This window comes from Strigops habroptila, chromosome 6 (assembly GCF_004027225.2).
Source record: "Strigops habroptila isolate Jane chromosome 6, bStrHab1.2.pri, whole genome shotgun sequence".
NCBI classification, from domain to species: domain Eukaryota; kingdom Metazoa; phylum Chordata; class Aves; order Psittaciformes; family Psittacidae; genus Strigops; species Strigops habroptila.
In genome coordinates this window covers 28922582-28935409 of record NC_044282.2, presented here as the reverse complement: position 1 = coordinate 28935409, position 12828 = coordinate 28922582, and the positions used below count along the sequence as shown (strand labels likewise).

The following is a 12828-nucleotide window of genomic DNA, read 5'->3' as shown; positions in this document are numbered from 1 at the left end:
ATCACGAGCCCAAATCCAACCCAACCCACTAATCCCCCAAAACCCAATTTTGCTCATGATCGACAGTGACTGCAGGAGTAACGTAACCAAATATTCAACACCACTGCAAATGAAAGATACACAAATTTGGCAAACCTGATAAATTAATAGCTTTTGTTAGTTTAAGATTAGGCACTAGAAAGCCTCCTATTAATTTTATATAGGTTGTATGATGCTAACCAAGTACCTTTGCTATTTGATGTAGGTCAGCCTCATGTTTCAGACAGAATACTAACAATGTTACTGGAACACAACTAAAAGAGTTTAAAGGGATGGCTCTAGTTAGAGTAATCTGTGCTGCCATATGGGACACAAAGATTTTACTTCCAGTTTCCTCCTGTCACTCACAGGATCCAGAGTTACGTATATTCTAGGGCTCAGAATATGCTGTATTAAGTTCTGGATCTGTATCAAATCCCCCCACTTTTAGCCTGATGAACTGGTGACATCTAAGATTAGGGCTCTGCTACAGAAAAGGGAAGGGAGAGACTACGGTGACACCCCCTTACTCAGTGTTTCCTCCCCACCTCCACATGAAGGCTAATCTCTAGTTATAGTAAGAGACAAAAAGGTAACTAATCCATAGCTATCAATACTTAAGATACTGCACAGCTCTACGATACTAACAGGATTATTTTCCAGATGCTTAGGCCAGTTGGAGTTCAGATGGAAATCACACCACAGGGCTCCGTGGGAATCTCAGACATCTAAAACACCTGCTTCAGTCATTTGTGGGCAAACTCACACACAGCAGTGCAGTTGCCCGAAGACTTTCCTAGAGGAAAAATTTCTTTTGGAGAACTATAACCCAAAGACAGTGAAAAAACCCCCTCTACCATAAATTTACTCCTGTTCCCAGGCATACTAACTGGTTAGAAAGCCCTTCTTATCTACAAAATAAGTAACTCTGTTGCAATGAGGAAAGTACAGAACAGCACTGCCATTACTCCTCCACTTCCTTCTGGTTTCCTTAGTTGTCCTTAAAATCATAAATTAGAACCTCATTTTAAAGGCAGATGTCACGAAACCCTCTGCTTCTAACGAACAGCACATTATCACGATATACAGAACGACAGAGTACACGGCTCTGACTCTTCTTGCTCCCAGTTGATTTAACAATACTTGCTCTGCGTACTGCAAGGAAGATGCTAGGAGGCCTAAAAAGAACTGGAAAAGAAGAAAGAGAAACCAGCCTAGCTGCTTCCATTATGGCTATTAATATCAGAAGAGGGAAGTCATTCTAATGCATGGAAACCTCCAGCAAGGCTTATGCAGCCAGGATGACAGGAGTCACGCTTGCGACCACAGCCACCAGCAGGAACCAAGGGTGAGATAGGACAAGGAGTATAGAAAGGAGTAGCAAAAAAAAAAAAAAAAAAAAAAAAAAATCAGATAGATTGGCTGTAGAAACACAGGCATTGAAACAGAACTGAAGAAAGAGAGAGAAGACAGTTACCTCTTGCTTTTCAACAAGTCTCTGGAACAAACACTTCTACTGCAATTTAATGTACTGTCTGTAAAACATGAGACCAATTGCTTTATGCTACAGTACAGCGCCTTGGGATGTAAAGGAGCAGCCTAATTTTCCAGACATCACAGAATGCTGCTATGGAAGCTGAAATCACACCCCTGCACCGCAATTATTACATCATTATCTTCCTTATGCTTTAGTTCCTGCTTGTTTTTAGCTCTACCAATCTGAATTTTAAAATATTATACCACCACTTAAGAGACAAGAGAATTGGAGAACTTCATCATCTGCCTGTTACAAAGTAATGGGCAAAGACTCATCTGTGCTAAGCAAGCAGAACGGTGTCACTTCAGACACCATAGTGTGCAAAGAGTTAAGAGTATGTGAGGCAAGAGACCCAGCTGCTTTCCCAAACACTCTTGCTCTAAACAGTATAAAGAGGCAAGGACATAAGAGAATCTATCTTCTATTTTCTAACCCAGTGTTTCATGGTATCCTGAACGCTAAAGCGACAATATGAAAAATATGAAAAGGGAAGAAGATTAGAATTTTGCCCAGTAGCTGAATGTTACCACCCACTGCTGAAAATAGGAAGCTATGACCTATTCCAGATCTCTTTTTGTGGGAGGAGACAAAGATTTCTAGAGGGAAGAATGAGAATTCACTAGCAGGTGAACGAAAAGACACAGGGACAACTTACGTGAAAGCCCAGCTGCAAGTGGGCTTTGCTCACACTTCATCAGCACTGTAAACAATTAATTCATCTACTTTCCACAAATACTACAAATAGAAGAAGTGGAGAAAACCAAGAGATGGATTTACTTGACTCTGACAACAAGATAAGAATACCTGAGCAGCTGCCATTACACTTCTATACCTGTATCATGGCTTCAGCATGTTACTTTGCCTCTGCGCAGGGTTTTGGACAGTGAACACCACATCTCAGAGACAAATCTTGAAGTATTTGCAAGAAAAGCATAGCTTACTGATACAGACCACATAACACACTGCCCAGGGACATTATCTGACTGGGACACTTGGGGTGGCCTGACCTCTCCTAGGACAATTAATTACACTTAGAACACAGAATGCCTGTATGAGAGGGAATGTAGTAGGCAATTCAGTTCTGGAGTACATCCTGGACAAAACAAAAGCATATCAATAGTCAGAAAGTTTATTCTAATTCCTACTGTGCTAAGAACAACACCTTGCATTTATTTTAAGGGCATTTAGGAGACTCTACATATGATTACATTTTACTAATCCTGTGGCATCAGAAAACATGCCATTATTCATCCCAAAGTTTGCTAGATTTAGAAACTTGTTCATCACAAGATTTCACCTGGATAATGCAAACTAACTTACTCAGTTTCAAATCAGTGCCACTCACCGTTCTCACTGCACAGAAAGCATTACAAAACCAATTTCATTTCAGCTTACCAGGCAAGCCTGGTTATCCATGTTCTACACAGAAAACAGTTACATGCAGACCCTTGTTCCAAACTTCTTTTCAGATACCCTCTTTTGAAGCAAGATAAATTCACTCTGAAGTCTTCTGCTTAAGTGACAAACCTCCCAAGCTACTCCAATACCCTCCTCCCTTCCACCCCAACCCTGTTTTAGCAAAAACTGTAATTTTGTGTTCTCCTTACTAGTTGGAGCTGATGAACACAAATGATTTCTTCAAATTACAGAGAACTGTGATAGCTTAAGGGGACATATGAGTGTATCAAATCCTGTAGTACTTTGCATGCAATAGGTACATTAATACCTGAAAGGTGAAATAAGCTTGAAATAAAAAGGCCAGCTCCCTGAATTAAAAAAATCCCTCCAACTGCTTTGAAGCAAAATCACCAATGCCTTTACCTGATTAGAATTGACAGAGACTGACTGAATCTTTCAGGAGATTAATGTGTTTGTCTTTCAAATCCTAAGACCCAGATTCTAATTCAATCACGAAGAAAATGTCTGTTGTAATAGCACAACCTGCAGTACAGTGTTTTCTTTTTTGTAAGGTGGGAGAAGTTTCAGAACAAACATTTGAAGTTTCAGTCAATAATAAATGTGAATCCAGAGTAGAATAAGGCATCTGCTAATATGTTCCTGCTAGAAAATTACTGTTATGTAAGGGAAGAATATGAAATATTTATATACACAAGGTTTTCCTGTCATTTTATGTATATACATTTTAAAGTTTCACATTGCAAAGACAAGAAACAGAAAAACACCTATATTTTATATACATATATAAATAATTTTAAATGTCCTGAGGCACCTACCCTTGCAGGATTTAATTCTTCACGTGGGGCATTTAACAGGAAACACATGAACGTCTCTGATTTCTTCTTCCAAAGAAAGAAGAGCACGACCAGTGAAAAGGACTGAATATCCTATCTGGTAATGTCCAAAGAGGACATAATTAACCTACACTGAAATATTGAAGGCAAATGAAGATAAATTTTGGTAAGTAAGGCTGCACTGATGGTGATCTATAGTTAAAAACCACAATAAACTTCTGTGAAACATATCATGTTTTAACATGCAAATGCTTCTGTTTAATGTGGTTCAGCATTTTCTTCCTAGTAGAGAGGATTTGAGATGGTTACATTTCCTGCGTATTACTGAGCCTATTATTTTTTTTTCTAATTTTTTCAAGTACAAACTTTAAAAATAAGCAAACAGATGCACAGCACAGTTGCTCCTACATTCATCAGAAGAAATCCTGAAACAGTATAATGATCATGATCTCTGCTTTTAAGATTAGTTTGAGAGAAAACATTACATAACTAAAATATATGACTTGTGAAATTACCTGCATTTCAGATCAAAATCAGATTCAAAATCAATACTTAGTCTTTATTTTTACTTTGACAACATACGTATTCCTTGGCTATAAGGTCGCTATGCACTAATTTATCTGGAGAGCCTTTCAAAGTTATTAATAGCTATTGATACTATTCTCAGCACAAAGACACAGTGCCAATCCAGCACATCCATCTGTCCAATTACATTTCTAAAGACACTGCAGAAATGATGGTGACTGTTTAAAAGTGGTTGTTAACAGTGAGAGCTCTCTGCAGATCACGCTGTTTTTTTTAATAAGAAGTGCTCTCAAAGCCTCATCTCAAGTTTAAGAAAGATTTCTTTAAGTGAGTGAAATTTTAATTGCAAAATATAAGGAATGCAAACCAGTGCTACCTAATTGAAGGACTGTTTAATGAACTTATCCTGGGTTCAGCTGTGATAGTTATTTTTCTCCTTCCTAGTAGCTGGTGCAGTGCATGACAGAACTACACTGGTTTAATTATCTAAGAATTTCCTACATCTTGTTAGCTCCACTAGCACTACAAGGGAAGCATATTATAAAATGAAAACATGTATCATAGAAGAAAAAATGTGAGAAACGTCACACACTTTAAATGTTTACAAAGCTCCACATCAGATTCCTTTGCAGCATTTTAGTGCCTCCCCCCTGCCCCTTCTTTTTCTGGTTACAGGTTAATATTCTATACAAAATACTTCTCTTTCTGCATTTTTATCAGAAATAGTGGCTCAGTCCTGTAAATATTTACAGATGCATAAGGTCCACTGTGGCTATACCACCACTGCAGACTGGCTCAGTTGAAAGCAAATGCGAATAAGCATCTCCATTAGACCCTAGGCTTTTAAACTACATAGAATAATGCACGAGAATTCGTTACCAGTTTGTAGATTCCAAGAAAAAAAGCTCAGTCATTGACTACCTGAAACCTCAGAACATACAAATGGAACAAAAGCAGAAGCTATAAACCAGTACACAACTAATCACATGGGCTGCACAACTTGCAACTGAAGATTTTGAGAAGTACCATTGCAGAGTCAAAATTGAGAGACCATATATCTTTGGACTGAATACCTACAGATTTTTAAATTTTCGTTTCACTTATTACAATTTTATGAGAGCAGTTTATATGGGCCAAATGAATGACACTTTTAAAAGTCTCCAGTATTTTAATTAACTTGTTTGCTGTGATGTTCATTATTCATTGCATATATTGCACTTTAATCCTCGATTATCTCAGTTTATCAAGTTTATGAGAAATCCTACAGTAGAGGATTGAAGCTAGTGCATGAGCTAAAACAACAGGCCTATAACCTCTCTTCTGTTTCAATCAGAAGTCTACGTCCTCCTAGGAGGGACTGTGCAGACAGATTGCTGCAGGAAAGCAAAAGGATGGGGACATAAGAATTGTCCAGCTTACGCTTCTTTCTCACCTTTATCTCACCTATCATACTTGGCAATGTTTGCAGTCTATGGGTATTTCTAAGAAATCTGACAGGGTCAAAGATTCCCATACCTAACATGGGAACATTGCAATCTAGTATAATCTACAAAACAAAGGCCATGGCACTTCCCTTAACACCAGTTCTAGCTAAGAGAGCTTCCTTACAAGAATTTCCCGTTTTACTATAGGACACATCTTTTCAGAGGTCGAAAACCCAGTAGAATTTGTAACAGCTTTCTGTAAAATGTTACCTAGACCCATTGGATAAATTTGCTTCCTAAATCAAGGAATAAGGATTAAACTTTAACCAATTTGTGATAATTTTCTCTGCTAGACTGAAGATCTATCTTTTAATCATTATTTTTTCTCTAGATATTCTACAAACAGTTAAATCAGCCTTGAACCTGTTTGACAAGGAAAATTAACTTCACCAATCAAGTACCTGACACACTCCCTCATAGAAGAATTCTGTATTACCACAATGATGTCATATCATCAGTGGTAGTTATGGCTGGCAAGATCACAAAGAGGTGAGAATGTTACAGGTAAAGCGAAGGATGACATGCACATAATGCCATACGCACAAAAGTTTCCAAAACCTGGCACAAAAAGCACAACAGCTGGCCTGATCTAAGCATTTTTTTATCTTTTTTTTTAATACAGAATAGTATTTACAGAATACAGTATTTACAGAATACAGTATTTACAGAATAGTGTTTACTTTGATCTTCGGGAATGAATGGAAATATCTGAGTTAAGTATTTTGTCAATCCTCAAGCTTTAACTAGCCAAGAACAAACTAATTTGTTTGGACCAATAACAGGAGACATCAAAATTTTATGACAAAGCATTGTCATTTTAACAAGTTATAAAACATCAAGCTAAGATGCAAGAACATTCAGTCTCCAGCACAGTGAATAACGAAAGCATATACTCTGAAAAACAAAATTAACCCTACAGATTTTAAAAGTTTGCAGATGAAGCTGAACAGATCCTGTTACACACAGAAATGAGATGCCAGCCTCAAGGAACTATAGACAAGACTAGCAGGTACTGCCTATAACCAACTGTGGCTTTGTTTTAAATGTGAGGGCTTTGTAATTGACTGTTTATTGAGTAAACAACATATGCAACATAAAATTAAAATACCACACAGCTGAGAACATCCCCTACCGCTAACAAACACCTGTGTAATATGTGTTTCACAAAGTCCCGTTAAAGTAACGGGAATGCCTAATCCCAATTTGCTGTTAAGAGGTCTGATTTATTTTAACTAGTATTCCTGTTATTCTAACTAGCATTCCAGTCTTATTGGGACTCCCACCATTCAGTCACTGATACTGTATTGACTCCGTGCCTGTAACAGCAATTCCAGGATACACTTGTTTCCAGACAAGGATACTAATGAAATTATTATGAAGTTCAGGAGCCATTTCAATTCACCATCAAGTCTCAGGGTTTTCAAGTCTAAGAGATCACCTTGTTCAAGTTATTTTTATTTACCTCCTCTGTTGATCATGATTATTTGTGAGGACAGTGCAAACTCTCTGCTTTAAGGAATAATAAAAATATAATCCTCATTGAAGCTTACACAAGATTTGCAAGGTAATATGCCCTTCAGGCACGTAGCAATCTTCCATTTGTCAAATCTTACTTTTCCAGGCATCACAGAAGCAAGATGCATTCCCAGTGAAGGGAAACCTACATGTCTTTTCTTAAATGTTACAAGTTATGGAGTAAACAGGTAAGCAGAACAGATAAACAAACAAAAAAACCCCACAACCCATGGGATGCACTTTTATGAACTAGCCACAGTAACCTGTGATCCAGCCCATGTCTCTGTATTTCTTTAGAAAGAAAAGTGCTGCATAAAATACACTTCAACAAGCTTTCTCCTATAGTGTTTTCTTTATTGAAACTTTTGTTCAAACTATCGTGGTCTTAGCCAAAATTGTATTTGAGTGCTCAGACTGGAGATGTCATTACCTCACACAAAAGCAGTGGGTTTTGGTACTATGAAAATAACTGTAGGGGTATCAGTAAGCAGTAATGCAAACACAGGATTTATGTACATTCAATGTTGCAATAACAGATTAGACTACTGGCCCATCTAGTATCATTCTGGGTTTTATAATGCCGAAGCAGGTGACCACAGAATAAATCTTCTCCAAGCTAACATTCTTGAAAAATGTGGAGGATTATTAATAAGTTTAATAATAACTGCAGGGCCTTATTGACTGTAGAGATGTGCTACATACTCAGCATACATGGGACAGCACGTTCAGCACAGATATGTGCCTTCCTAATGTGCTAACACAGCTTAAGGATACCAATGCTTAACTACACAGCAAATGTAAACCACTTGTATCGCTGTTCTTCTAACAGAATGATTCGGGTTTGCAGATGAACATTTAGAGACTCCTAGATGAGTGATTAAGCACGTATGAAAACCAGCAATGACAAGTGAAATCCACCTAAAAATAATACACCAGAAAGTTACTTGAGAACATCTGCAAGGAGGTGCACAGAAATCTCTGACAAACTACCAGTTTTTTTCTGTTTGTGTCAGGATGCTGCTCATCAATTTGGTTTTACAGAAGGATGAAGTGGGATTTCTGTTAATTCTGTTTTGAGTAAAAACTACAAAAGGAGTTATTGAAATATATTTGCTCCTATGTAAAGTTCAGGGGCAGAAGTAAAATTTACACTTGTAAGGTACATTAGGTCTTCTGGTAGCTTAACACAAGTACATCAGACAAAGCCTCCAAAGAAAAATAAACACTACAAAACATTTAGAACTTAATTCCTCAACATGCCTTCAACATCATAACAAATGGCAAATCTGGGGGGGTGGGGAGGATGACAAAAAAACCCCCAAAAACCAAACACCACCAAAAAAAAGAGACTACTTTTGAAATGTTGATTTTCAAAACATGAACTGAATGAGAAAGTGTTCTTAGCCCCCAAAGATGACCAGAATGATCGGTGCCCAAATCTTTCACTCATTAAATGTGCGGAAGCAAAATCATCAGTTTGGCAGCTAGATAATGCCATACCCTAATGAATGCTACAATTAAATCCCTTTACTTCTACAGTCGTGTTACCTTTTATGGTAACATATGGCCCCTGTATCTATGCTTCTCCAATGGTTTATGCAACACAGTTTCTCACTCTTGATCCAAAATTCATGGATCACTGAAACCAAGATTAGACAGAACAGATGAAAATCTGACCTAAATATGAAAACATTTTGGGGTACTCTATGTGTAAGTATTTCTATTGGGCACATCTTTTTTTGGTAAACCACTAAATATTAAATGCAAACCCAGAAAATATTAAGTCTCATACTTACAGCCCAGCTATTCAATTTATCACCTGTATTTCCTTCCCCCCCCCCCCCCCCCCATTTAGAGCATCTTAAACCATTTAAAAACAAGGTGTTACAATGATGCTCTAGGGGTAGAAGGACATAAAATCTTGCCTTAACAGAAGAAGTGAAAAAAATGGGTTACAAATTCCCTTCTTCCAGCAACACTGTGAGCATTCAGAAAGCAATAAAATAATCTCTCATATTTGCTGTAACTGGGAGAGGGAACAAGAAGATGATAAGTAAAAACACCATGGACAAGCATGCAATCTGAAGCATAACTACAAGAGCAGGAAGAAAACACTTTTGAGATACTGCACGAAGAGATAAGAGGAACAGGAAAATGGAAATAAATCAAATAGTCAGAAGTCCACAATTAAGCTGAAACAGAGGAGTACATGTGGGAGGTGAATAGATGGAACGAAACTAGAGAAGAATCTCATGGTACAAGCAGATACAATGCCACAGAGAGAGAGAGAACACTCAGGGGCAGGAGTTCATGATCAAACCACTGAAATTATTCAAGTACATGAAGAAAAGATTTGAGTTGCAGGCACATAAGCGAGTTAACCTGACATGATGAAAAGCAGTTAATGCCCACAGACATACCATTATCTTTCATCAAATGCATGCCAAATTTATGCAACTTATTCCCCCTCACCTTCCATGAGACAAAGGCAAACTAGCTCATACTTATCTTGAGATCCAAGCACACACAATGGGAGTTAATACAAAACATGTTGCATTCAATTCATCTCTAGGCTTGCCTTGGAGCTACTTACTGCTTTACCTACAGCCTAAGGTGCAGTCCTGAAAATTCCCACAGAGCTGACACCTAAGTCTCAGAAGACCTTGATTTCAGAGTTGCCTTGATTTATGTCCTTAAAATGCCACAAGACCTTGAAGTCCATACACTCAGAAGCACTTGAGTCTTTACAACACTGAGCACAGTTGTACCCACTTGCCACCTAAGCAGAATCCAGAAGCTACATATCCCACATCTATATCTTCCTGAAGATGTTAGTCAAGATAGTCCCCCCCCCAACAGGTTCCTTATGAAATGCAATGGTAGCTTCAAGCTTGTTTTCGAATACAGCCTGAGAAAGCAAAGCCCTATCATACAACAGTTTACTGTCAGAGAAGCCCTACTTCATGGATCAGATCTGCCTTTAAAAAGCCACTGTCCCAACTTCTGTGCTCTAAGCACACTCCACTCACACCACCACTCTTTAAAAAAGCCAAAACTTTCACTCTTTTTATGGCAAATTCTTTTTAGCTAAACAAACTCTCATTTAGCTCCAGTTTTTCAGGCCATTCATGTTTAGCCTCATTTGCCTTACCTCAAAAATTCTTCAGTACACGACACAGCCTTCCCCACCCCCCAGGTGGTCCCGCATCCTACCAAATTCTTCCTCCAAAAGGTATCTCACACTTGAAGCCTCTTCATTCACTCACCTTTTATTTAAGTGCTCCCTTAATCCTTTCCATGTGAGTAGAGTAATTCCAAAAACCTGTCTGGACTGGCAAAGGAAAAAGTGGAGTCAAGCCTCACCCACTCCTCACGGCTCCTGATTTAGAAGACTTGAAAAGGAACTACATCCTATGTTTCCTACATCTTCCTCTACTGATTGTCCTCATGAAACCTTTGATTACCTTTCCTGGTTGCACAGGACAGCATCGCTGCCTTGAATGCAACCTCTTCTGGTCTTCCATAGCTATAACCACAGCCCTGCTACATGTCTCTTCACCCCAGGCACAGCATAAACAGAATGACTACCATGATCAACTTCTAGTCAAGTTTCTCCAACTAGAGACCTAAGAACAACTGTTCAACCACTGTGCTCAAACAATTTACATAACCAGTGCAGTCCCCAGGAAGCATGCATCTGCTTCATGCCACAAATATTTCAACTGCTCAAGAATCCTTCACCTCTTGTAGTATGTGGCTCGAAGACCACATGCTGATTTGTGCCTCACTAATGGCATGCAGCCTTAGCTGAGAAACATGATCTGCCAAGAACTCTACTACAGTAATTTTAAACATTTATTCATTTAGCTTTCTGTAATAGGTACTAAGGTAATGCAATCAGCTTGGTTAAATTCTGTACAAAGCAGTTTTGCAGCCTTGCTCTATGGAATCTGCCTTAAGAATATTAGTAACATCTTACTTTCTCCAAAGATTTCAAGACATGCTATCTACACAGCCTTAAAAACAAATTTCAGAAGTTATGTTCTTGCCATGTTGTCCAAACATTTCCTTTTGCTTCTGGAACATGCTGATGAGTGTTCAGATAGAAGTTCATATCACATTCTTGCTGGTGCTCTTTGAAGACTTTCCATGAAGAGTTGCATGTGATCACCTACAACTCCTTCTTCTTCATTTTAGGAAAGAGTCTTCCATTCACAACTCAGCTCCTTGTCCACAGCGTTAGCTTTGCTTCAGTCTTCTCCATCAGACTTGAGTTCTTGAAGCTTGATGATCAAAAAAATCTCTAACCAGACATTTCCACTTCAGTATTGCACTTTCCAAACAATGTCTCCATTGCCAAAGGTGCTCGGCATCTGTTTTGTTCTGATTTTGTTCTGATTATGTCTTTTGAGTTCCACAATCTGATAAAAATCTCCTGGTGATGAAATGTGGGTGGAATTTCCCTCAAACATTCAGCAAACTGTCTTCAATACCAACAGCTGTTTTTTCTTCACTAATAAAGTCCCTCCGTCCACTGGCAGGCAGTTAAGTGTGATAGTTAATGAAACAAATCAAGTGAAGTTGGATGCTTCTACTGCTCTGTTTGGTTGAGAGTAGACTCATAATCTAGCCTTTATAACATTCTTCTGTAATCGCTTTCTCCAACTGCTGTTTCTGCCACAGGTTTTCTGCCACAAGACGGCCTAACCCAGTTACACTAGCTTCTCCATTTTCTGGTGTGTTTCTTCCTCTCTAATCCTTGTGTTCTACCCAGATGTGGTCAGAACAAAAAACCTGATCCTTTGAGAAGAAAATTGTATTCGCAACACAGGCATCATGCCAAATCACCAAGTCTGATGTCCAGCCAGCCCTCCGGAAGCTTAGGAACACATCCCGATTTGTTTCTGTGAAACAGACTTCATGAACCTTTGTCTCGCCTTTCGTTCTCTCTCCCCATCGTCACCCTCAGAAGAACTTGGATTCTACTGGATTCTACTTGCCTCCAGCTTTGGCACAAATCCTCAAATACAACAAGGTAGTATTTGCGCTCAGACTGTTCTGCTAACCACCCCAATGAACTTTCCTCAAGGATAAACATTCAGGATCCGTTGGCCACATTTGGTTTCTGCATGGGAAAATGAACAAGGGAAGAATAAACAATGTGTCTGCTTCTACTTCTGTTCCTTGGACCGAAAAAGAAACTGAACCTAAACTTCCTAACCATTCTTCACTTAGTCCCAAGATCTTCTGGGCAAAAACTTTTATGGCAATCTGAGTTCTCATGGAAGCTGCACCACTGATTCACTTTTAAAGCAAGGAGATGTAAGTTTCCCCTGTTTCCCATCCTCATTGCCTTGCATTTCTGACCCAATTGACAAAAGCTATGATTGACATTGCTCCTGAACAAAATGCTACTTAGAAGACTATTCTACCACTAAAGTGAAAGTTTGCATCTTTCTCCTCTCTCCTTTCCTCCTGATGGAAAAAGTCTGTAATC

General features: G+C 38.6%; 1 protein-coding gene across 2 annotated transcripts in view; it reads right to left on the bottom strand.

Moving 5' to 3' along the window:
• ELOVL4 (ELOVL fatty acid elongase 4) overlaps positions 1-12828 on the bottom strand; it is a 34265-nt gene that overhangs the window by 17261 nt on the left and 4176 nt on the right. The window lies entirely within an intron of this gene.